Here is a 25982-nt window from a genome sequence, read left to right as displayed (position 1 = left end):
GGGGTGCCAGTCACTGAGTTCATGTCAGAGAAAGTGCCTGTTCCCCTTACTAGGAAACCCACTTGGAGACTGAGCTGCTATGGGCTACATCTGTACAAGGGTTTTAGGTTATCTCCATGCAAGGTTCTTGTTTGGACTATCAGTCTCAGATAAGGACCCTGAGCCCCCATTTCTTGGTTCTGTTGCTCTCCTCGTGGAACTCCTGTCCCTTCCAAGTCTTTCTATCTCCCCCTTGTTTCATAAGATTCCCTGCAATCTGTGCAAAGTTTGGCTATGAGCCTCAGCATCTGCTTTGATACCTTGCTGGAAAGAGTCTTTCAGAGGCCCTCTGTGGTAGGCTCCTGTCCAGTTTCCTTTTTACTCCTTCTTCCGATGTCCATCCTGTTTGCCTTTCTGAGTGAGGATTGATCATCTTACCCATGGTCCTCCTTCTTGCTTAGCTTATTTAGGTGTATAGATCTTAGTATGTTTATATGTCAAACATACATTTATAAGTGAGCATATACCATGTATGTCTTTCTACATGTAGGATACCTCACTCAGAATGATCTTTCCTAGTTCTCCCATTTGCCTGCAAATTTCATGATTTCCTTGTTTTTAATTGCTGAGTAGTATTCCATTGTGTAAATGTACCACAATTTCTGTATCCATTCCGCAGCTGAGGGATGTTTGGGTAGTTTCCAGCTTCTGGCTATCATGAATAAAACTGTAAAAAAAAAAAAAAAAAAAACAAAACAAAAAAAAAAAACACAGTTGAGCATATGTCCTTGTATACTTGAGCATATTTTGGAAACATGCCTAGGAGTGGTATAGCTGGATCTTGAAGAAGCACTATTTCTACTTTTCTGAGGAGGCACCAGATTGATTTCCAAAGTGGTTTTAAAAGTTTACATTTCCATCAGCAACGTAGGAGGATTCCCCTTTCTCCACATCCTCTCCAGCATATATTGTTACTTGAGTTTTTGATCTTGGCCATTCTGATAGGTGTAAGGTGAAGTCTCAGGGTTGTTCTGATTTGCATTTCCCTGATGACTAAGACAATGAACATTTCTTTAAGTGTTTCTGTGCCATTTGCCTTTCCTCTATAGAGAATTCTCTGTTTAGCTTTGTACCCCATTTTTAGATTGGATTACTTGTTTATTGGTGTTTAACTTCTTGAGTCCTTTATATATTCTGGATATTAGCAATCTGTCAGAGATATGTTTAGTAAAGATCCTTTCTCAGTCTGTAGGGGGTCATTTTGTTCTGATGACAGTGTCCTTTGCTTTACAGAAGCTTTTCAGTTTCATGAGGTCCCATTTATTGATTGTTCTTAGAGCTTGTGCTATTGGTGTTCTGTTCAGGAAGTTGTCTCCTGTGCCAATGAGTTCTAGGTTCTTTCCCACCTTTCTTCTAACTGATTTAGTGTGTCTGGTTTTATGTTTAGGTCTTTGATACACTTGGATTTTAGTTTTGTGAAGGGTGATAAATATGTATCTATTTGCATTTTTCTGCATGTAGACATCCAGTTAGACCAGCACCATTTGTTGAAGATGCTGTCTTTTTTTCCATTGCATGATTTTGGTTTCCTTGTCAAAAATCAAGTATCCATAGGTATGTAGGTTTATTTCTGGGTCTTCTATTAGATTTCATTGATCCTCCAATATGTTTCTATGATAGTACCATGCAGTTTTTATTACTATTGCTGTGTAGTACAGATTAAGATCACTGAGGAAGACACCTCCAAACCATCTGTTGTTGTTCAGGATTGTTTTAGCAATTCTGTTTTTTTTTTTTTTTTTTTCCATATGAAGTTGAGAATTGTTCTTTCAAGGTCTGTAAAGAATTGTTTTGGTGATTTGATGGGAATTGCATTGAATCTGTAGATTGCTTTTGGCAGGATGGCCATTTTCACTATGTTAATCTAACTGATTTATGAAAATGGGAGATCTTTCCATCTTCTGAAATTTTCTTTAATTTCTTTCTTCAGAGACTTTAATTTTTTTTTTTTCAAATATGTCTTTCACATGCTTGGTTGGAGTCACACCAAGGTACTTTATGTTATTTTTGGCTTTTGTGAAGGCTGTAGTTTCCCTAATTACTTTCTCAGCCCTTTTGTTTTTCTTATACAGGAGGGCTACTTATTCTTTTTTTAGTTAATTTTGTATCCAGACACTTTACTTAAGGTGATTATCAGCTAAAGGAGTTCTCTGGTAGAATTTTTGGTGTCACTCATGTATACTATCATATCATCTGCAAATAGTGATACTTTGACTTCATCCTTTAATATTTGTATCCCCTTGATCTCTTTTAGTTTTCTGTTTTAGTTTGCTCTAGCTGGGACTTTCAGTACTATGTTGAAGAAATACGGAGAGAGTGAGCAGCCTTGCCTTGTTCCTGATTTCAGTGTGATCAATTTTGGTTTCTCTCCATTTATTTGATGTTGGCTACATTCTTGTTGGATATCGTCTTTACTGTGTTTAGGTATGTGCCTTGTATCCCTGATCTCTCCAAGACTTTAAACATGAATGGGTATTGGATTTGGTCAAATGCTTTTCACCATCTAAGGAGATGATCATGTTTTTTTTTTTTTTTCTTTAGCTTGTTTATATGGTGGATTACATTGATGGATTTCTATATATTGAACCACACCTGCATGCCTGGGATGAAGCCTACTTTGTCACGGTGGATGATATCTTATATGTGTTATTTTATTCAATTTGTAAGTATATTATTGAGTTTCTTTTGTGTGTGTGTGTGTATGTGTGTGTGTGTCAATGTTCACAAGAGAGATAGATCTGAAGTTCTCCTTTTTTGTTGGATCTTTGTGTGATTTGCGTATCAAGGTGATTGTGGCCTCATAGTATGAGTTTCTTAATGTTCCTTTTGTTTCTATAATGTGAAATCGTTTGAAGAGAATTGGAGTTAGCTCTTCTTTGAAGGTCTGGTAGAATTCTGCACTGAAACCATCTGCCCCTGGGCTTTTTTTGGAAGGAACATTTTTGATGACTACTTCTATTTCCTTGAGGGGATATACAGTTATTCAATCTATTTACCTGATCTTGATTAAATTTTGGTAAATGGAATCTATCAAGAAAATTGTCCATTTCATTTAGATTTTAAAATTTTTGTGGCATAAAGGCTTTTGTAGTAAGACCTAATGATTGTTTGGATTTCCTCAGTGTCTGTCATTATGTCACCTTTTTAGTTTCTCAGTTTGCTGATTTGGATAGTTTATCTCTGCTTTTTAGTTAGTTTGGTTAAGAGTTTGTCTATCTTGTTGATTTTCTCAAAGAACCGGCTTTTGGTCTCATTGATTCATTGTATTGTTTTCTTTCTTTCTAATTCATTGATTTCAGCTTGAAGGTTGATTATTTCCAATCATCTACTCATCTTGTGTGTCTGTGTGTGTTCTTCTTCTTGGGCTTTTAGGTGTCCTGTTAAGTTGCTTGTATGAGATGTCTCAAACTTCTTTCTGGAGGAACATAGTGCTGTGAACTTACCTCTTAGCACTGATTTCATTGTGTCCTATAATATTAGGTAAGTTGTGCCTTAATTTTAGGAAGTCTCTAATTTCTTCTTTTGTTTCTTCCCTGACCAAGCTCTCATTGAGTAGAGAGTTGTTTAGTTTCCATGTGTATGTAGGTGTTTTGTTATTTCTGTTTTTTTTTAGGTCTAGTTTTAGGTCATTTTGGTCTGATGGGATACAAGGGAGTATTTCAATATTGTTGTGTCTGTTGAGGCTTGCTTTCTGCCCGACTATATGATCAATTTTTGAGAAGGTTCCACGAGGTACTGAAAGGAAGGTATACTAGTTTGAGTTGGTGTGAAAAGTTCTGTAGACATCTATTAGGTCTATTTGATTTAGGACCTCTGGCAGTTTCATTATTTCCCTAGATAGCTTCTGTCTAGATGATCTGTCCCTTGGTGAGAGTGGAGTGTTGAAGTCTCCCACTATTAAGGTGTTGGCTCGATGTGTGATTTCAGCTTTAATAATTTTTTATTTACAAATGTGGGTGCTCTTGTATTTGGGGTATAGACTTTCAGGATTGTGATGTCCTGCTGGTGGATCTTTCCTTTGATGAGAATTAAGTGCCCCTCCTCATCTTTTGTGATTAATTTTGGTTAAAAATCCATAGATATTAGGATAGCTACCGCAGCTTTTTTTCTGTGTTCATTTGCTTGAAAAATATTGTTCTAGCCCTGAGGTAGTGTTTTCCTTTGTTGTAGAGGTGTGTTTCTTAAATGCAGCAGAATGTTAGCTCCTGTTTCCGCAACCATTTTATTACTCTGTTCCTTTTTAATGGAGAGATGAGTCCATTAATATTGATAGATAATAGTGACCAATGAAAGTTATTTGCTTCTATTGTGGAGTCTGTGATGTTACTGTGTTTCAATGCTTGTTTTCTTTTAATTTTTTGTTGTGAATCTATCTATATCCTGTGTTTTCTTGCGTGTAGTTGTTTTCACTGGATTAGAGTTTTCCTTCTACTATCTTCTATAGGGCTGCGTTGCTGTGTAGATATTGCTTAAGTTTAGTTTTGTCATGGAACACTTTTTTTTCCCATCTATGTTGATTGAAATCTTTGCTGGTATAGTAGTCTTGGTTAGTGTCTGTGGTCCCTTAGAGTCTGCATGACATCTGCCCAGGCCCTTCTGGATTTCATAGTTTCTGTTGAGAAGTCTTGTGTGATTTTGATAGGTCTACATTTATATGTTACTTGACCTTTTTCCCTTGCTGCTTTTAATATTTTTCTTTGTTCTGTAGATTTAGTGTTTTGACTATGATTGTGACATAAGGAGTTTCTTTTCTGGTCTAGTCTATTTGGTGTTCTGTAGGCCTCTTGTATGTATATGGCCATCTCTTTCTTTAAGTTGGAAAATTTTTCTTCTATGACTTTCTTGAAAATATTTTCTGGACCTTTGGAGTCTGGAATACTCTTTTTCACCTGTTCCTATTTTTCTTAGATTTTGTCTTTTCATGGCATCTTTGATTTCTTGGATGTTTTGTGTTTGGAACTTTTCCAATTTTACTTTTTCTTTGAGTGATGTATCAATTTCTGCAATTGTATCTTCAGTGTCTGAGATTCTATATTCCATCTATTGTATTCTGTTGGTGATGATTACCTTGTGGTTCCTGATCTTTTCTATAAGTTCTCCAGCTCCATGGTTTTCTCTATTTGTGTTTTCTTTGTTGATTCTAATTTTCTTTTCATGTCTTGTACCATTTCCTTCATCTGTTTGAATGTGGATTCCAGTGTTTCCATGACGGTCTCTATGTTTTTGTTTGTTTCCTCTCTATATGCCACTATTTGTGCCTCTACTTGTGTCTCTATTTGTGTGGCTGTAGTTGCCTGTATTTCTTTGAGAGCTTTGTTCGTTTCTTCTTTATGTGCCTGTGATATCTAGATAAGCCTAAAATTGATATCATTTTCCTGTGTTTCTAATGAATTAGAATGTCCATTGATTTTGGGGGTTCCTGGTGAAGCCATGATGTCCTGATTTCTGTTGTCTGTGTTCTTAAGCTGACCTCTCACCATCAGCTTATCTGTAACTTTCGCTGATTATGGACCCTGTACTTCAAACTGGGTCCATCTTTCTCTGGTGTCTGAAGTATTCTTCAGGAAGATGAGAGAGGTCCACTGGTTTGAGAGTAGATGTTGTTGTTTGAGCTGTAGCTAACGGAGGAAGGTTGCACGCAAAGTGCACAAGTGCAGGTGAGCAAGTACAGGCATGTGCATGGAAGAGTTCCTTGAAGGAAAGGGTGGTAGAAGGTGTAGATGCCTGGAATGTGGAGCTTAAGTACAGGTGGGTGATGCAGTTCTCAGCCCTGTTCTCGGGTGCAATGGGCATGTTCAGGTGCCCTAAATACCTCAGTGCCCTACAGGCCTGTTGTACTGTCCTCCTGGTATGCAGATCAGTCTGAGCTCGAGGAATTTTTTCCCTGGACTCCACTGGTAGAGCCACAGAACAGTGGCTTCAATGTTGAGATTGCTGTTCCAAGGAATCCTATGTTGCCCACAGTGGGGGTGTGGGTGGGAGGGATCTGATGTCTGGTGCTAGTGTAGAAGGACCTTGGATCTGGGGCTCTGCATGCACTCACTCGAAGGCACACTCACTTGCTATCAGGCCTAATCAGAAAGCACAGGGGTTCCCCTTGTTCTCTACTCTCAGATTTGGACCTGCAGGGGTAAATGGGAGTGTAAGAGATCTGACAGCTCATTGGCATCCACTGCTTGTCCTCCGGTTAAGGAGACCCACACTTGTGGTAGCCAGTTCTGCTGACTCAGTTACTTTTAGGGCTAGCTGCCACCCAACAGCTGCTACAGTCCTGGGAGACTCATACAACCACCCGCTGAGAGGCCTTCTGAAGCCCTTAAAGTCACCGCAGACCTGAGAGGCCCATACAAAGGCCCATAACTGCTGCAGAACTAAGAGGCCCACTTCTGCTGTCTCACTTAACCAAGCACGAAGGCTCATGTTGAGGCAATCACACAGCCTCTGCTGAGCAGGTAGACCAGTGCTTGGAGCAGCAGGCACTGCAGGCCACCTCCACAGAGGAGGTTCCCTGTGCTTGGGACAAGGGGAAGTGCATGGTAGTTGAATATTCACCACTCTCAGTTCCTGGAGACATCCGCGGGTGACCTGGATCCAAATGTCTCAGCTCATGGGTTGTTCCTTCTTACCCAGGAAGCCTCAATATTCATGTTTTGGGTTCAGCTGTCCCTCCACTCACCAATTTCGGAGTTTTAGATCCTGTGTCCCTAAGATATGGTGTGCGCTGGTCACTGCCGTCTTGGACTCTTCAGATATTTATATCTTAAAAATATCTTAAAGGGAGTATTTCCAGGCAATATTTGGCCAAAGCAACTAGATCCATCAAATTAAATGAATGTTTAAGGCTCTGTAAAGCAGCCTATCACTTCCTAAGGACTCACCAGATGTTAAATGATATATTCCAAGCTAAGAAGGAATATAATACCAGTCAGACAAAAACTTCATCTTGGCAGAGCTAGTAATGGAGTAGAGAGTAGGAATAAAATCCTCAATATAACTTGCTATGTAACAAGATAGAGATTTCTCAGAGTACTTTGGAAAAATATGAATTAAATATGCCTAATGAAAACAAGGAATAAAATAGAAAAGTAAAAGATGAGATAGCCCAGATACTCCTTAAAGGACAGATAGGTAAAACATATAAATGAAACAGAATATCATTCATTCTTAAAATTAATAAAATTCTAACACATGCAATCATCAGGATGAAGCTTAGAGACATGACACTTAGGCTAAAAGAAACACAGACATAAAAGGACAGATATATAATTTTATTTACGTGAGGTACTTAGATTAACAAAATTACTGACACAAAAGTGAGAAGATAAAGTGAGCTGTCCTTTAACGTGTATAAACAGTCAGCTGGATGTAGAAGAATTGTTCTGGAGATGCGCCATGGTGATGACTACATGACAATATGACTACTGTATTGTTAAAATTAGTTACAATAGCTATTTTTTCTGTTATATGTAATTTACCACCATGAGAAAAACAACAGGTGGAGTCCAGTGGCTTTTCCTTTTAAATTTAATGTTTGTAAATTTTATGAGTGCATGTAATTTTTTTTTTTTTTATAAAATCTATCCTTACTTCTTCCAAGGTCTCCCATACCTCATGAATACTTTGCCCTCCAAACTTCATATACTCTTTCTATCTTTTTAAAACCTGAGTCCAGTTAGTGTTAGCAGTATGTACATGGGTAGAAATTCATCCACTGGAGCATGGGAAGTTTATTAGGGGCCCACATCTCTAATGGAAACAACTAACTGTCCCTCTCTGCACAGCCATCAGTTGTCAATAGCTCCTTATGTAAGGGTGGGACATTGTGAGCCACTTCCTCATCCATGCTGGACTTCCCCCTTTTGAGATATCTTAGATAGCTGAGATAAGATAATCTCTCAGTGGGCACATAAAAAAATTAAGTATTATTTTATGGAAAAGATAACATTATAAAAATGTAGAATATAGATGTGATACAGTTTGGGCATTTGAATCTGACTCTCATTTAATAGAAACTGCTAACTCTAGAATACATTAGGCAATTGGAATCTCTTCCTGCTATTACTTCCTGTGGTGCTTTGAATGAGAATTCCTCCCATTTAAATAACTGGTCTTTAGTTGGTGGAATTGCTTGGGAAGAATTGTAGGTATGTCATTAGGAATATAGTTTGAGGTTGCAGAAGCCTATGCTATTCTGGTTGGCTAGCTTTCTCAGCCTCATAAAATATTTGTAGATAAGACATAAGCTCACCTATTTCCTATGTCTATTCTGTTTACCCTTCTGAATGAAGATTAAGCCTCTTCCCTAGGGTTGTCCTTGTTGTTTACCTTCATTAGGACTATAGATTTTAGTATGTTTATCCTATATTATACGTCTAATATCCACTTAGGAGTGAGTATATACCATGTGTGTCTTTCTGCTCCTGGGATACCTCACTGAGGATGATCTTCTCTAGTTCCAGCCATTTGCTTGCAAAATTTATGATTTCCTTGTTTTTAATTGCTGAGTAGTATTCCATTGTGTAAATATACCACAATTTCTATATCGATTCTTCGGTTGAGGGACATCTGCTTTCTGATCACCTGCCCCTGGAGAGGTGGCCTTACTAGGTCACAGAGAATGAGGATCCAGACCGTCCTGATGAGACCTGATAGACAAGGGCCAAATAGTAGGGGGGAAGAGGACTTCCGCTATCAGTAGAGGGGCATGGGAGGAGAAGAAAGAGAGAGGGTAGGATTGGGAGGAGGTGAGGGAGAGGGCCACAGCCAGGATACAAAGTGAATAAATTGTAAATAAATAAATAATAGTAATAATAATATAATAATAATAATAATAATAATAATAATAATGAAAAAAAGTTAAAAAGACATAAGCGTCCAGACACTGTTCCAGTGCTATGCATTCCTGCCTACTGTCATACTTTCTACCATATTGGACTCTAACTCTTTGGAACTGTGAGCCCCAATAAATGTTTTCTTTTGTAAGTTGCCTTGGTCCTTGTGTCTTCTCACCACAGTAGAAGAGTAATTAACACACTTCTAATGAATTATATGTATGTTGTTAATGGGTTATTGGGTATTTGATAGAGTATAAGTAGAAATCAGAGTTGAGGGCATGGATGCAGATGTTGAGAGGGGATTTTCATTTTATACTTCCCTTTAGCAAATGATATAAGGATGCCATTGCATTGATAAAAAGTATAAATGCTGATATTTATGATGCCTCATTTTACAGTCATCTAAAGGGGAAGACATCAGTGCATATATGGAAGCTAGAGGACAACTCTTTTCATTGTGTGGATTCTTGGGACTCAATAAGCTTGACAGCAAGCATTCTTATCCACTGAGCCATTTCAATGAGCCCCATTGATTTGATATATTTTAGATGCAAAGCCCTTTGGTTACAGAAATGTTAGTATTTTGGTGATAACACTTCTTACAACTCTTAAGCCTTGATTTGCGGTAACATTGTGATGCATTCTAACAGGCCTTCCTAAAACAAAAAACTTTCTGGTAACAGTGGTAATATTCTCTAATGTCAAGAAGACACACATAGTTTCAAATTAAGAAGACAGTTGGAAGCCACCAGAAATGGAACGACCCTGAAGGAGAGAGGTGAGAATTCTCACTTTGACAGAATGAGATTGCAGAGAAATTTTGACTTTTGAAGTAAAAATATTTGGTCCTAAAGTGATTTAAAAAATCATTTATAGTTTTTTGCTAGGAGGTAGAAAAGATTCTAAGCAGAAGCAGAAATTATGAAGGCATGTGTGGATGCATTTGATCACCTCAAAAATCTCACAACACTGGCAAGATAGTTTTTCTTGTGGGGACTTGTGTCCATTGGTTAAGTAACTGTGTTGAGGACAAACATATAGTGAACTGGCACAAAAGGAAGGCAGATATGTTGAACTACAATGACTGTTTTCCTATTACCATGGTTCATTCCTTAAAGATGGAGTATGTATGATGGACTTAATAATCAAATACATCAACATTTTTTTTTCATCTATCAATTTTGACAGTGTACAGCCATAAACAAATACAATTTTACCACAACATACCATTTAAGGCTGTTAAACAAAACTTTCTTTTTTTATTTTATTTCTTATATTAATCACAGGTTATTTACTTTGTATCCCAGCCATTGCCCCCTTCCTCATTCCCTCCCTATCCCACCCTGCCTCGCCCATCTCATCCCTGCCCCTTTTCAAGTCCACTGATAGAGGAGGACCTCCTCCCCTTCCATCTGACCCTAGCTTATCAGGTCTCTTGAGGACTGGCTGCAATGTCCTCTTCTGTAGCCTAGCAAGGCTGCTCTTCCCTTGCAGCCTTGTAGGTGTTGAAGAGCTCGCCATTGAGTTCATAAACAAAACTTTCAATATGGTTTTTATATAAGTAAAGTCCAATAACTATACCTTCTAATTGTGAATATGAGATCTATTTCAATCGTACTCTAGAATTCAGTGACTGGCATATAGGTACTATTCAGTAAACATAATTGAATGTAAATTAATCAATACACACAAAAGCATCATTATAAACTTGCAATTTTTAAAAACATCAATAATAATAATAGTCACGAACAAAAAGAAACCCAGGTTTTTGGACTGCAATTTGATTTTAATCAACATCTATTTTATTCTGGGGAAGAAATAATGTGTGCGGTAGGAGAGAAGGGCTAGCTAAACAAATTGATGAAAGAAGGCTACAGACAAATAAAACAAAGTTAGCCTCCACAGTTCAGGAAAGTTTTCTGCATGCAGCTCACAGAAGGTACATTTAATTCAGGACAACAGCTGTCTCTAAGGCTGTCAGGACTTGGCTTTTCCTCTGCATGTTTAAAACGGAGAAAAGATTTTCCTTCCTAAAAATAGAGGCCCAAGGTGGCAGCAATGTGATTTAGAATTCCAGCACAAACACAATTTTTATGAGAAGCTGTTTCTACCCAGCACTATCCAGACACTTTGGGAAAAATAGAGTGGTGCCCAGGGTTCTGGCTCTAGCAAGTTCTACCTACTAAGCACTAATTTTATTTCTACAGGCAATCACTGCAAAGAGGCTTCTTTCTACAAGCCTTAAGTTGGCTGTTGCAAAATCAACCTGAAGATTTATATGTCAAATAAATTAGAGATGCCTCTTCAACTGGAATGGCTTAGAGATGCTGATGGAGGCTCTGATCAGATACAGAGGCATCCTTATTTTCCAGTTTTTCGTAAGCTGGCTCCATCTCTCTGGTGTACTAAACTGAAATATGTCTCTTCAAAGCATCCTCTTCTAAGGAACATATTTTAAGCAAAATCCCGACCACCAAACTATTTATCTATGAGTACGTCTGTATAGTCTTAAATATAAGAATGCCTTTCAGGAAGTATAATCAAAATTTCTTCAACATACTTAAAAGAGTAATGGTGATTTTTGTGTAACTAAATCTGAATTTGATTCAGACATTTATTATTTTTAAAATTAAGATAAAATTACATTACATCATTTCACCTATTTTTTTCCTCCCCCAATCCCTCCTATCTATACCCTCTCTATCCTTGCTCTAGAAAAAATTCATGGCTTCTGGCCTTCTTTGCTTTAGTCATTGTGATGTATAAATATATAAATACAATGTGGCCAGTCTATATAATTTTATTTTATGTATACAATTTCAGAGCTGACCAGTTGTCATTGGATAACTAATCTGAAGACTGTTTTCTGGAGAAGACTATTTCTCCATATCTCAGCATTCCTTAGTTTCTTGTAGTTCTTTAATGCTGAGGTTTCATGAGATTTCCTCCTTCCATGTTAGCACGCTGTTGGTTCTGTCTTTGTTCTGGTGTTGTTTAGCCAGCCATGTTATTAAGACTTCATGAGAGTATCTTTTCTGACATTTTCGGCAGATACACTCTCACAGCAGGCCTCCTGTACTTCTGGATCTTACACTCTTTCTACCTCCTCTTCTGATTTGTTCTCTGAGGCTGTGGTGAAAGAATTGTGTTGTAAATGTGTCATTTGGGGCTGGGCAACACAGGGTCACTTGTTCTCTGCATTTTGATCAGTTATGGTTTTCTCTTAGAGTCTTAGTCTGTTGCAGAGAAGTTTATTTGTTGTGGAGTTTTCTAACTTTAGTTCTCTTGCAGATAGCTTTGGAGATTTTCTCTGTCTTAGAGGTTTTCAGCTCCAATGATTTCTATTCGGGTATAGAATTTCATTAATCAGAAATTTTATGTATGGATTCTATGCTACACAAATAAGCTAACCAAAAAAATTATCCCCTCCATTGTCAACAGTGCAAGTGGAAAAGAGAAGGTTTTAGGCAGTGGGATGACTGTATAGAACAACATGCTGGTGGATCTATGTCAGGAGGTCCAAGTCCACAGGATATAATACACAATATGAAGAAGGAAAGGCCATAAAGACTGTGAATTGTAAGTGATAACGATGTATCAATTTAGGTTCATTCACTTCAACAAATGTACCACTTTGCTCTAGATGTAAACAGCAAAGAAGCTCTGAAGAAGGAGCAAGAGATAGATGGAAAACTTCTGTATCTTCCAAAGAACTTTGCTTGCAAATATGAGTTGCTCTAAAAATAGACTTTAAAGGGGGAAAAGAGAGAGACCAGCACAGAGAGGATTTACATGTTTACTTCTACTGAACAAATGCGAACCAGGTAACATGCAGCCTTTAGGCTCCTCTGTTTGTACATCTGTTTGTAGAGATAAACCACAAGTCGGAAACACAGTGCTGGGAGTTATTCTGAAGTACAGATATTATACTTGCCAGTTTAGAAAAAAAAAAAAAAAAAAAAAAAACACACACACAAAAAAAAACACAGATGCTCAATTAAGATTAGAATTTCAGGTAAATGGCAAATAATATTTCAGTATTCATTTGTCTGTAGTATTAGACATGATATGTATGTACTGCTCCCAAACAATTGTATGTTTGAAATGGCAGACATTTTTATCTCACACTCCTAGTATAGGAAACACAATGAGTTTGACACAGGGAAAGAAGAAGCTAAATTAGGTCATGAGTCTATGACATCTTAATGTCTACAGATGTGTTTTTAGTTGCTAAACTTTGTTTCTTTGAAATTGACATCACTCTGAAACTGAAACACAATTATGCACTTGGTTTTTTTTTTTTTTAAATCTTTTATTTATTTTTTTATTAATTACACTTTATTCATTTTGTATCCCCCCATAAGCCCCTCCCTCCTCCCCTGCCAATCCCACCCTCCCTCCCCTTTCTGCATGCATGCCACTCCCCAAGTCCACTGATAGGGGAGGTCCTCCTCTCCTTCTTTCTGATCTTAGTCTATCAGTTCTCATCAAAAGTGGCTGCATTGTCCTCTACTGTGGCCTGGTAAGGCTGCTCCCCCCCCAGGGGGAAGTGATCAAAGAGCAGGCCAATCAGATTATGTCAGAGGCAGTCCCTCTTCCCATTACTATGTAACCCACTTGGACACTGAACTGCCATGGGCTACACCTGATGCACTTGGTTTTATTTCCTTTTCAGATTTGGACTTCCTCAACAAAAATTTTATTCTGGTTTCCATGTTGTCTCATCTATACCATGGGAAGAGAAGGTAATTATTATATAGGCGCTGGGCAAGGATATGTGCCTAATAGCTAAGAGGCTAGTCCTATATAGGACTACAACAGCCTTTGGGCAAAGGTCTGAAACTCAAAAATAGCTTCAAACACAGACTTTTGAGAGAGATACAGTATATAATATATACATGTATGTTGTGTGTTTGTAAATATGCTTTTGTATTTAATATACATAGTTTCAAAAAGGGAAACAGAAATAAAGAAATGCTCCTTTTCATTCTTTTAAGATCTTGATCAGGGATATTAAGGAATACCAGAATGTGATTTCTTTTCATGTCAGGAAAACATCCATCCCATTGGTGAAGTTGCCTTTCATTCTTTGTAAAGACTCATAATAAGTTACATAAAAATATGAAAACCATGTGTGTTCTCTAAACAAATGTATTTGATTCCTGTATCTTACTTCAATTATTCAGAAGACAGCACTGTCAGATATATCAAAAATTATGAAATTGTTCTATAAGCAGTACTTAAAAGTTTACATAAACCTAGGATTAGTACTTTCTCTGTCATTATTCACTGACTTAGGGAAAATCTTTAGGTAAAGAGGACAAACACTACTTGTTAATTAGTTCCCAATCAAAATAACTGCCATAGAATTTATCAACACAAATGAAAACTTGGTGCAGTGAACTCAATTCGGGACCCTTGGGAGCAAGGGTAAGAAAGTCAAGGACACAGGAACCTGGAGTCAGATAAGAGACAAAGCAGACTCCTTTATTATGGAAGTGAGGCAGAACTTTATACTCCCCTCATGTTCCATTGGCTCCCTGGCTGCTTATTATGGCTGTGGCTCTTCTTCATTGGTTTGTGTTGCATCATCCAACATGCTGTGATCAATCTCTGGGCTCTTTGGCAGGCATCAGGTTGGCCCTAGCAGAAAGTCTTAACCACGAATGTGTGTGTTGCTTAGTAGCAGGCCTTGCTCTTCCTGCAATAACTGATTGAAATTAACAAAATATAGCCGATGGACACAGTGGAAAGTGAGTTGATTGGATACAGCAGGAGACTAGTCATTCATGGTATCCTCATTTAAATATTTTCTTGGGGATGTGAAGAGGCTTGTTTCTAAACTCTGTCAAGTAGGCAATCAACATTAATGATCACAGGTATATATCCAGGAGTTATATGCAAAATTTTTCCAATTAATAGATGGGCTAATGAACTGAATGGCCAGTTCTAAAAAGAAAACCGAATAACCAAGAAATTCTTTAAAAACGTGTCCAACATACTTTTTTATAAATTTATTTATTTATTATAAATTAGAGTTTATTCACTTTGTATCCCAGCTGTAGCCCCCTCCTTTCTCCCCTCTCAATCGCACCCTCCTTCCCTCTTCTCCTCCCATGACCCTCCCTAAGTCCACTGATAGGGGAAGTCCTCCCTGTCTTAAATACCTCTCAAATCAAAGTTCCTCCTGCTCTTTAATCCCTGTCAGCTGACTTCTTGGTCTGCCTACATAGGGTTAACTTTATCAGATCTGGTATACAGAGAGCTCTTGGATTAAAGATGTGTTCTATGGCTGGGTGAACCACACCATAATCACGTGTTTAAAATAAACAGAAAATTCTTAGATTAAAGGTGTGATATAGGGCGGTGCCCCCAGCCACCATCCCAGACCAAGGCACACAGACTCTGGCCCAGAGTGAGGCACCCAGCTTCTGGACCAGAGCAGAGCCCTTGGTTGCTGGTCCAGAGAGGGGTGCACAGACTCAGGCCCAGAAGGGGATGCACAGCTGCCAGCCCAGAGTGGGGCTCACACCCACCAGCCCAGATTGGAGCACAGAGCCTCTGTACCAGAGCGGCGCCCCCAGCTGAAATCTCAGACCAGGGTGCACAGTCCCCAGCACAGAGCGGGCCTTCAGCTGCTGGCCCAGAGTGGAGCACTCAGCCTCTTGCCCAGAGACTTGTTGTGCGCTGGACTCACCTTCCCAGACAGAACTGTGGGCCTCAGAGCACCAGAAACTGAGCTTCCTTGTTGTGAGAAAACACCACAGCTGGGGAATCAGCAAATTCTTCAAGAGGGTTAGGCCTGAAAAACAGTGTAACAACAGCAGCAGCTCACTAAATTCAGAAAGAGAAACCTAGCAGCAGGTCAGCTGTCTTCAGGACTTCTATGGGTAAGAGGACAGACCCCCTGACTAACCAAGATCACAGTAATAACTCAGGTCTATAAGCCTGAAGTGAGCAACGGTAATACCTGAGAAACACTGGCCTTTCAATGACCATACCCAAAAAGCAGAGGAGGCCTCCTTCAGGAAAAATCATCTTCCTGCCAAGGGGATTCTCCCTACCTCAAGATTCCAGGAAGAACCAGAAACTAACAGTCAACACCTAAAATAGCCGAATGGGTAGAGGTCAGCATAAAAACTCAACCAACAAAAGACAAAGCAATATGGCATCTCCAAAACCCAGTCATCCAGGGGTGAACAGCCCTGGACAACCCAGCATAATTTAAATTCAAGAAGACGACCTTATATCTATGCTGATGAAGAAGATAATAGAGGAAACAAATAAAATACATAAAGAATTAGAGAAAGATAAAATCAAACAAATTATGGGCATCCATAAAGAAATGGAGGAAGTTAAAGAGAAACAGATTATGGTCATCTGTAAAGAAATACAGGAAGATAAAGACAAACAGATTATGGCCATCCTTGAAGAAATAAGGGAAGATGCAACCAAACAGTTTGTGAATTTCAGAGAGGAAATAATTAAATCACCGAAAGAAATAAAAGAAACAGGAATCTTCAAACAAACAGTTGAAGGAACTAAAAGAAAAACAGGAAAATACAATCAGACAGGTGAAGGAAATAAACAAAACAACTCAAGATCTGAAGATAGAATTGGAAAAATTAAAGAAAACACAGAAGGAGGAAATCATATAGAGGAAAAATTTAGGGAAGAAAACAGGAACTACAGAGGTAAGCATAACCAACAGACTACAAGAGATGGAAGAAAGAATCTCAAGTGTAGAATATACAATGGAAGAAACTGATGAATCTGTCAAAGAAAATGTTAAATCCAAAAAATTCCTGACACAAATCATCCAAGAAATCCAAGAAAATATGAAAAGACAAAACCTAAGAATAGTAGGAATAGAGGAAAAAGAAGATTCCCACCCCAAAGGCCCAGAAAATATCTTCAACAAAATCATAGAAGAAAATTTCTGCAACTTAAATGAGAGGCCTATAAGAATACAAGAGGCCTACAGAACACCTACTAAATTAGACCAGAAAAGAAAATCTTCCTGCCACATAATAATCAAAACAGTAAGTATACAGAACAAAGAAAAAATACTAAAAGCTGCAAGGGAAATAGGCCAGGTAACATATAATTGAAAACCCATTAGAATCACACCTGGCTTCTCAATAGAGACTATGAAAGCCAAGAAGGGCCTGAATGGATATAATGAAGACCCTAAGAGAACACAGATTTCAGCCCAGACTAATATATCCAGCAAAACTCTGTCATCATAGATGGAGAAAGCAAGATATTCAATAACAAAAACAAATTCAAACAATACCTACACACAAATCCAGCATTACAGAAGGTACTAGAAGGAAAAATAGAACCCAGGAAAACTAACTACATTCACAGGAATGTAAACAAAATGTACACAAAACACAGGAAACAAATAACCTCACTAGAGCAAAACTAAAAGTTGCCAAGCACACAAACACACTAGCATATCCAACAGCAAAATCAAAGGATCTAACAGCCACTGGTCATTAATCTCCCTAAACATCAATGGACTCAACTCTCCAATAAAAAGACACAGACTAACAGAATGGATATGAAAATAAGACCCAACAATCTGTTATATACAAGAAACACACCTAAGTCACAAAGACAGACATTACCTGAGGGTAAAGGGTTTGAAGACGGCTTTCCAAGCAAATGGACCCAAGAAACAAGCAGGAGTAGCCATTCTAATATCTAATAAAATAGATTTTTAACCAAAATTAATCAAAAGATATGGGGAAAGTAATTTCATACTCAACAAAGGAAAACTACACCAAGAAGACACCACAATTCTGAACATGTGTGACCCAAATACAAGAGCATTCACATTTGTAAAAGAAACATTAATAAAACTGAAAACACACATAGATCCCCACACATTAATAGTGCAAGACTTCAATACCCCACTCTCAACAAAGGAGAGGTCAACAAAACAGAAATTAAGCAAAGAAACAATGACTTTAACAGAGGTCATGAATCAAATGGACCTAACAGACATCTACAGAACTTTTCATCCAAACACAAAAGAATTTACCTTCTTCTCAGCACCCTATGTATCCTTCTCCAAAATAGACCATATAGTTGGTCACAAAACAAGTCTCAACAGATAAAAAAAAGATGGAAATAATCCCATGTATCCTATCTGCCCACCATGGACTAAAGCTGGATCTCAACGATAACAGAAATAACAAAAAGCCTACACACACATGGAAACTGAAAAACTTGCTACACAATGACAGCTGGGTCAGGGAAGAAATAAAAAAAAAAGAAATAAAAGTCCTCCTAGAATTCAATGAAAATGAAAGCACAACATACCCAAACTTATGGGACACAATGAAAGCAGTGCTAAGAGGAAGGTTCATAGCACTAAGTGCCTTCAAGAAGAAATTTGAAATATCTCATGCAAACAACTTAATGGCTCACCTAAAACCCCTAGGGAAAAAAAAAAAAGAAGCAGACACAACAAAGAGGAGTAGATGGCTGGAAATAATCAAACTCAGGGCTGAAATCAATAAATTAGAAACAAATAAAACAATTCAAAGAATCAATGAAACCAAGAGCTGGTTCTTTGAGAAATCAACAAGATAGACAAACCCTTAGCCAAACTAACTAAAAGGCAAAGAGTCACTATCCAACTCAACAAAATCAGAAATGAAAAGGGGGACATAACAACAGAGATTGAGGAAATCCAAACAATCATTATGTCTTACTTCAAAAGCCTATATGCCACAAAATTAGAAAATCTAAATGAAATGGACAATTTTCTTGATCAATTCCACATACTGAAGCTGAATCAAGACCAGGTAAATCAATTAAATAGTCCTATATCTCCTAAGGAAATAGAAGCAGTCATCAAAAGTCTCCCTTCGAAAAAAGGCTAGGACCAAATGGTTTCAGTGCAGAATTCTACCAAGCCTTCAAAGAAGAGCTAACACCAATTCTTTCCAAACTATTCCACAAAATCAAAACAGAAGAAACATTACCAAACTCATTCTATGAAGCCACAGTCACCTTGATAGCTGAACCTCACAATGACCCAACAAGAATGAGAATTTCAAGCCTATCTTTCTTATGAACATTGATGCAAAAACACTCAACAAAATATTTGCAAACCGAATACAAGAACACATCAAAGGTATCATCCACTGTGACCAAGTAGGATTCATCGAAGGTATGCAGAAGTGGTTCAATATATGGAAATTTATCAATGTGATCCACCATATAAACAAACTGAAAGAAAAATAAAACACATGATAATCTCCTTTGATGCTGAAAAAGCATTTGACAAAATCCAACATCCATTCATGCTTAAAGTCTTGGAGAGATCAGGGATATAAGGCACATACTTGAACATAGTTAAGGCAATATACAGCAAGTCTATAGCCAACATCAAACTAAATGGAGAGAAACTTAAATCAATTCCACTGAAATTAAGGGCAAGGTAAGGCTGACTGCTCTCTCCATACCTCTTCAACATAGTTCTTGAAGCCCTAGCTAGAGCAATAAGACAATTAAAGGAGATCAAGGGAATACACATTGAAAAGGAACAAGTCAAAGTATCACTATTTGCAGATGATATGATAGTATACCTGAGTGACCCCAAAAATTATACCAGAGACCACCTACAGATGATAATCACCTTCAGCAAAGTGGCCAGATACAAAATTAACTAAAAAAAAAAAAAAAAAAAAAACCAAAAAAAAACAAAAAAAAAAAAAAACAAAACTTAGTAGCCTTTCTATATACAAAAGACAAAAGGGATGAGAAAGAAATTAGGGAAACCACACCCTTCACAGTAGCCAGTAATAACATAAAGTAGCTTAGTGTGACCCTAACCAAGATAGTCAAAGACTTGTATGAAAAAAAATTTTCAGTCTCTTATGAGAGAATTAGCAGAAGATATCAGAAAATGTAAAGATCTCCCATGCTCATGGCTTGGCAGGATAACATAGTAAAAATGGCCATCTTACCAAAACCAATCTACAAATTCAATGCAATTTCCATCAAATTACCCTCAGAGTTCTTTACAGACCTGGAAAGAAAAATTCTCAACTTCATATGCAATAACAAGAAACCCAGAATTGCTAAAACAATCCTCTACAATAAAAGATCTTCTGGAGGTATCTCTCCCCCCCCCCATCTCAAGCTGTACTATAGAGCAACAATACTAAAAACTGCATGGTACTGGAATAGGAACAGTCTGATGGATCAATGTAATCGAATAGAGGACCCTGAAATAAACCCACACACTTATGGACACCTAACCTTTGACAAAGATTCCAAAACCATACAATGGAAAAAAGATATCATCTTCAACAAATGGTGCTGGTCTAACTGGATGTCTACATGTAGAAAAATGCAAATAGATCCACATTTTTCACCCTGCAAAACACTAAAGTCCAAGTGGACCAAAGACCTCAACATAAAACCAGACACACTAAACCTGTTAGAAGAAAAAGTGGGGAAGAGCCTGGAACTCATTGGCACAGGAGACAACTTCCTGAACAGAACACCAACAGCATAGGCTCTAAGAGCAACAATCAATAAATGGGACCTCATGAAACTGAAAAGCATCTGTAAAGAAAAGGACACTGTCATCAGAACAAAACGACTACTTACAGGTTGGGAAAGGATCTTCATCAACCTTATATCTGACAGAGGACTAATGTCCAGAATATAAAGAATGTACGAAGTTAAATAGCAACAAATAAGCAACCGAATTAAAAAAATGGGGTACAGAGCTAAACAGAGAATTCTCAATAGAGGAACATGGAATGGCAGGTTAACACTTAAAGAAATGGTCAACATGCTTAGTCATCAGGGAAATGCAAATCAAAACGACTCTGAGATTTCACTTTACACCCATCAGAATGGCCAAGATAAAAAACTCAAGTGACAACACATGCTGGAGAGGCTGTGGAGAAAGATGAACCCTCCTCCACTACTGGTGGGAGTGTAAACTTGTACAATCACTCTGGAAATCAGTCTGGCACTTTCCCAGACAATTAGGAATATCGCTTCCTCAAGATCCAGCTATATCACCCTAGGCATATGTCCAAAATATGCTCAAGCTCACAACAAGGACATTCGCTCAACCACATTTGAAGCAGCTGCATTTGTAATAGCCAGAATCTGGAAACAACCCAGGTGTCCCCCAACCGAGGAATGGATACAGAAATTGTGGTATATTTACACAATGGAACACTACTCAGCTATTAAAAAAAAAAAGGAAATCATGAAATTTGCAGGTAAATGGTGAGAACTGGAAAAGATCATCCTACTTGAGCTGTCCCAGAAGCAGAAAGACACACTTGGTAGGCACTCACTCATATAGACATATAATATAGGATAAACCGACTAAAATCTGTACACCTAAAGAAACTAATCAAGAGGGAGAACTCAGGCTAAAATGTTTAGTCCAAGGAGAAAACAGGGAATAAGTAAGGAACCTGCCACAGAGTGCCTCTGAAAGGCTCTACCCTGCAGACTATCAAAGAAGATGCTGAGACTCATGGCCAACCTTTGGGCAGAGTGCAGGGAATCTTATGAAAGAAGGGGGATATAGTAAGATCTGGAGAGGACAGGAGTTCCACAAGGAGAGCAACAGAACCAAACAATCTGAGCACAGGGATCTTCCCTGAGACTGATACTCCAACCAAGTACCATTCATGGAGATAACCTAGAACCCCTGCACAGATGTAGCCATGGCAGTTCAGTGTCCAAGTGGGTTCCATAATAATGGGAACAGGGACTGTCTCTGACATGAACTGATTGGCCTGCTCTTTGATCACCTCCCCCTTAGGGGGAAGCAGCATTACAAGGCCACAGAAGAAGACAATGCAGCCACTCCTGATGAGACCTAATATACTAGGATCAGAAGGAAGGAAAAGAAGACTTCCTCTATCAGTGGACTTGGGGCAGAGCATGTGTGGAGAAGGGAAAAAAAGGAGTAATTGGGAGGGGAGGAAGGAGGGAGGAAGCTATAGGGGGGATACAAAGTGGATAAAGTGTAATTAATAAAAAAAAATTTAAAAAGGTGTGTGATAGGGATCAATCAAACCCAACTATAAATAGGGTTTTACAGTTCACAATTTTGGGGTTCACAATATGATTAAATATCCTGCAAAACTAAAAGTTTATTAGTTTATCTCAATTTTTTAAGAATAACTTTTTGAAATATCTCTGAACATTTCTTTCTGGATTTCATTTGAATTTTGTAACATTTCCACTTTCAGGTCTAATTTCATTAGTGTCCTCCTATTTCTTTCTGGTTAGCTTGACTAGAGAATTTTTAGTTTTGTTTTTATTTTCAAAGAACCAACTGTTTATATGAATTAGAGTTTGTTAAGGCTCTCTTGTGGTCTATAATATGATAAGTTTTAGAGAGGGTTCTATGAGATGTTGAAAATAATGTGTATTACATATTTGTTAGGTAGATTTTTCTCTAGATATCTATTAAATTTCATTGGTCCGTGGTACAGTTTAGCTCTGAAGTTTTCTTGTTGAATTACTTATCAATGTGATAACTGAATATTAGAGTTTATACCTGATCTTTTGTGTTTTCTAGGGTTTCTTTTTGAAATTGGAAGAACAAACATTTGGTGCACATGTATTTTAAAATGTTATGTTTTCTTGATGAATTACTTCCTTGCCTTTATTAGTGTGTGGCAACCTATTGAAAACATCTCTTCTGATTAATTTTGGTCTGAGGTATATTTTATCAGATAACAGACTAACTATGAAGCTAAATTTCAGCTATCATTTTTTAGTATGATTTCTATCCGTTAGCTCTTGCCTCTGTGACAGTGTTGCATTATGTAGCCATGAGTAGCCTAGATCTCACTTAAATCCCTCTGCCTCTGTCTTTGAGTGCTGAGTTTAAAATCATGTACCATTACAATTGATTGTTGCTATAGTTTCTAAATCCCAACAATAAAACTGAGTCCTTTAAGTGGTTAGACTATTTCCATACAAGGTTATGATTTAAAAGGGTTTCTCAATTCCTCTGATTTCTTAATTATACTGGGTGGTTGGATTATTCATACTGTCTTCCTTCCCTGTTGGTACTAGTGTTGTTGATATGATGCATACATTCCCAGCTTTAATTTTTTCATCTGTTCTCATGTCACTTATTCTTTCTGTGATTATTTTTCTCTGTTAATAGTCTTCCTTTAAGTATTTTCTGAAATGATCGCTGATTGTTACAAATTGCTTTACTTTATGCTTATCTTGAAGTGTTATTATTTCTCTATTAATTTAAAAATTAAATTTGCTGCATATTGCAATATTGTTTGGTAATTATTTACTTTCACTTCTTGATCATAGAATATCTCTGTTTGTGAAGATCTTTTCCCAATCTGTACACTATCCTTTCGTTCTATTGACAGTGTCCTTTCATCCAATGGAACATGAATAAATCTCACTTGGAAGGGGAGACAGAAGAGACAGAAGTCGTGGCTGAAGAGAGGGAACAAGGTAAGAGGGGCACACAGAAAGCTAAGATGTTGGAGATCAGACCTGGAGAGAGCAAGGATGAGAGGACAGAAGGACTGTAGAGAAAAAAGAAATGGAGGTGGGACTATCTTTGTAACAGGCTGGAGACCTAATTCAGGGTAGACCACTGGAAGCATATGAGGGGAACGCAAGTAAGTGACTCCTAGTAGCAGAGGCCATAGAGACTGAAGAGGACACTTTCTAATTATACTAACCTCTTAAAAGAGGGAGCACTCCAACCCATTCACAAAAACATTAACCCAAAATTTACCCTGCCTACAAGATGTGTAGGGAGAAAGAGCAGATAGAGAAGAGACTGAGAGATTGCCCAATGTCTTTCCCAACCAAAGACATACCATATGTGAGAGTGACAACCCCTGAAACTATAAATGATACCCTTCTAAGCTTGCAGACAGGAGCCTGACAAAGTTGTCTTCTGATACACTCTACCCAACAGCACCTCAAAACAAATGCCAAGATTCACACGCAAACATTGGGCAATCTGTAGGAAGTCTTGTGAAAATGGGGGGATAAAAGGACCTGGAGGTGACAGGAGCTCCACAAGAAGACCAACAGACTCAACAAACCAGGGCTCAGAGGGGCTTGCTGAAATTGAATCATCAACCAAGGACCATGCCTGAACTGGACCTACACCCTCTACAAAGAAGTAGCCGATGGACATCTTAGGCCTCATGTGGGTGGGTCTTCTAGTAATGGAAGTGGGGACTGCATTGGACATGGACTCACTTGTCAGCTTTATGATCACTTTGCCCTGGAAAGACTGCTTTGACAGGCCACAGGGGAAAAGGACATGCGCAAACCTGATTCAACTTAATGAGCTGAGGTAGATGGGAAAGCGAGCTTTCCTTTTCTGAGGAAAGGGTGAGGTGGAAGAAGGAGAGAAAGGGAGGAGTGGGACTGGGAAGGGAGGATGGATGGGGCTACAACCAGTATGTAAAGTTGATAAAAAATAATTTATTCAAAACAAATAAAAACAAAAATAAAATATAGTGTATATATATATATATGCAAAATGGAGTTTTACCCAGCTGTAAAGTTTTACTCTGCTGTAAGAAAAGCATAATTATGTAACTTACTGAATACTAAGAAAAATAAATCAACATTCAAAAAAAAAACCTATAAAATTCACTGGTTTCCTTCTTTCCTTCCTTCCTTCCTTCCTTCCTTCCTTCCTTCCTTCCTTCCTTCCATCCTTCCTTTCTTCCTTCTTTCTTTCCTTCTTTTGATGGGGAGGTTACTGATTTAAAAACAAAACAAAACAAAACAAACAAACAAACAAACAAAAAACCCTCAAGTAACAACAGGACTAAGAGCATCCGGTCCTACTGAGGCCAGACAAAGCAGCCCAGTTAGGTGAAAGGGATCCAAACTCAGGCCACAGAGTCAGCCTATACTCCAGTTGTTACGGGAGCCACATGATGACCATGCTGCACACTTGCTACATATGTAGGGGGCTTATAAGGTCCAGCCCATGCATGCTTTTTAATTGGTGTTTCAGTCTCTATGAGCTCCCATGGACCCAGGTTAGCTGACTCTGTAAGTCTTCTTGTGGTGGCCTTCACCCTTCCATCTCCCTCAGTCCTTCTCACTCTTGCACAAATCCCCAAGCTCGGCCTTTGGTTTGGTTGTGGGTCTCTGTATCTGTTTCCATCAGCTGCTGGATGAAGTCTCTCCTGTCCTGGCACACCACATTGCAGCAAGGCTAAACATTTCTTCTCCTACTGAGGCAAGAGAGGGCAGCCCAGCTAGGTGAAGGGGGCCCAAGGCAGCCAACAGTCAGAAACATCCCCTAGCCCCATTGTTAGGGCACCCACATTATGACCAAGCTGCACATCTGCTACATATGTGCAGGGATCCTAGGTCCAGCCCATGCATGCTCTTTGGCTGGTTGGTTACAAGTTATTAATAGTCTTGGTCAGGGAAAAAAGAACAAGGTATAGAAACTTAGACTCAAACATTTCTTACTTTTCTTTTCTCTATCCTTCTTTCTTAGGTAAGGGTAAGGGACTGAAAAGGAAATGGGTGAATATAGGAATATCATACAGGAATAATAAAAAGGGTAGATTATTAAATCCACTCATAAACTAAAGAACATTTTATAATCCAATAATATAACACTGATATTGATTTTATAAAAGGTTGTTTTTGCTTACATTGGTATAGATTTTGTAGATTTTAGTATATTGATACAGAATTAAGCTTATTTTTGATACACTGGTATAGATTATTGTACATTGATACAAATTTAAATTTATTTTGATACACACATATATGTATAGGTATGTATATATATGTATAAACATGTAAATATATACACATACATATGTATATATATATATATATATATATATATACACATATGTTTGAACTCTTGTATATGTTCAACTCTTGTGTTGGACTTATCAAACTCATTTATAAATACAAGATTTACTTCCAGTCATTTTTAAAGCTGCTATTACAAACTGTTTAGGATAATTAAACATCACAAATTAATAGTTAATCAATCAAACTCATGGTCATTTCAGATATGAGTCTGGCTTATTACAGAAATATACATTCTAGGTTGAACAGATAATAGAT

The sequence above is a fragment of the Psammomys obesus genome, unplaced genomic scaffold, assembly GCF_907164565.1.
Source record: "Psammomys obesus unplaced genomic scaffold, mPsaObe1.curated_primary_1811, whole genome shotgun sequence".
In the NCBI taxonomy this organism is placed as follows: domain Eukaryota; kingdom Metazoa; phylum Chordata; class Mammalia; order Rodentia; family Muridae; genus Psammomys; species Psammomys obesus.
Note: the sequence above shows the minus strand (reverse complement) of the source record.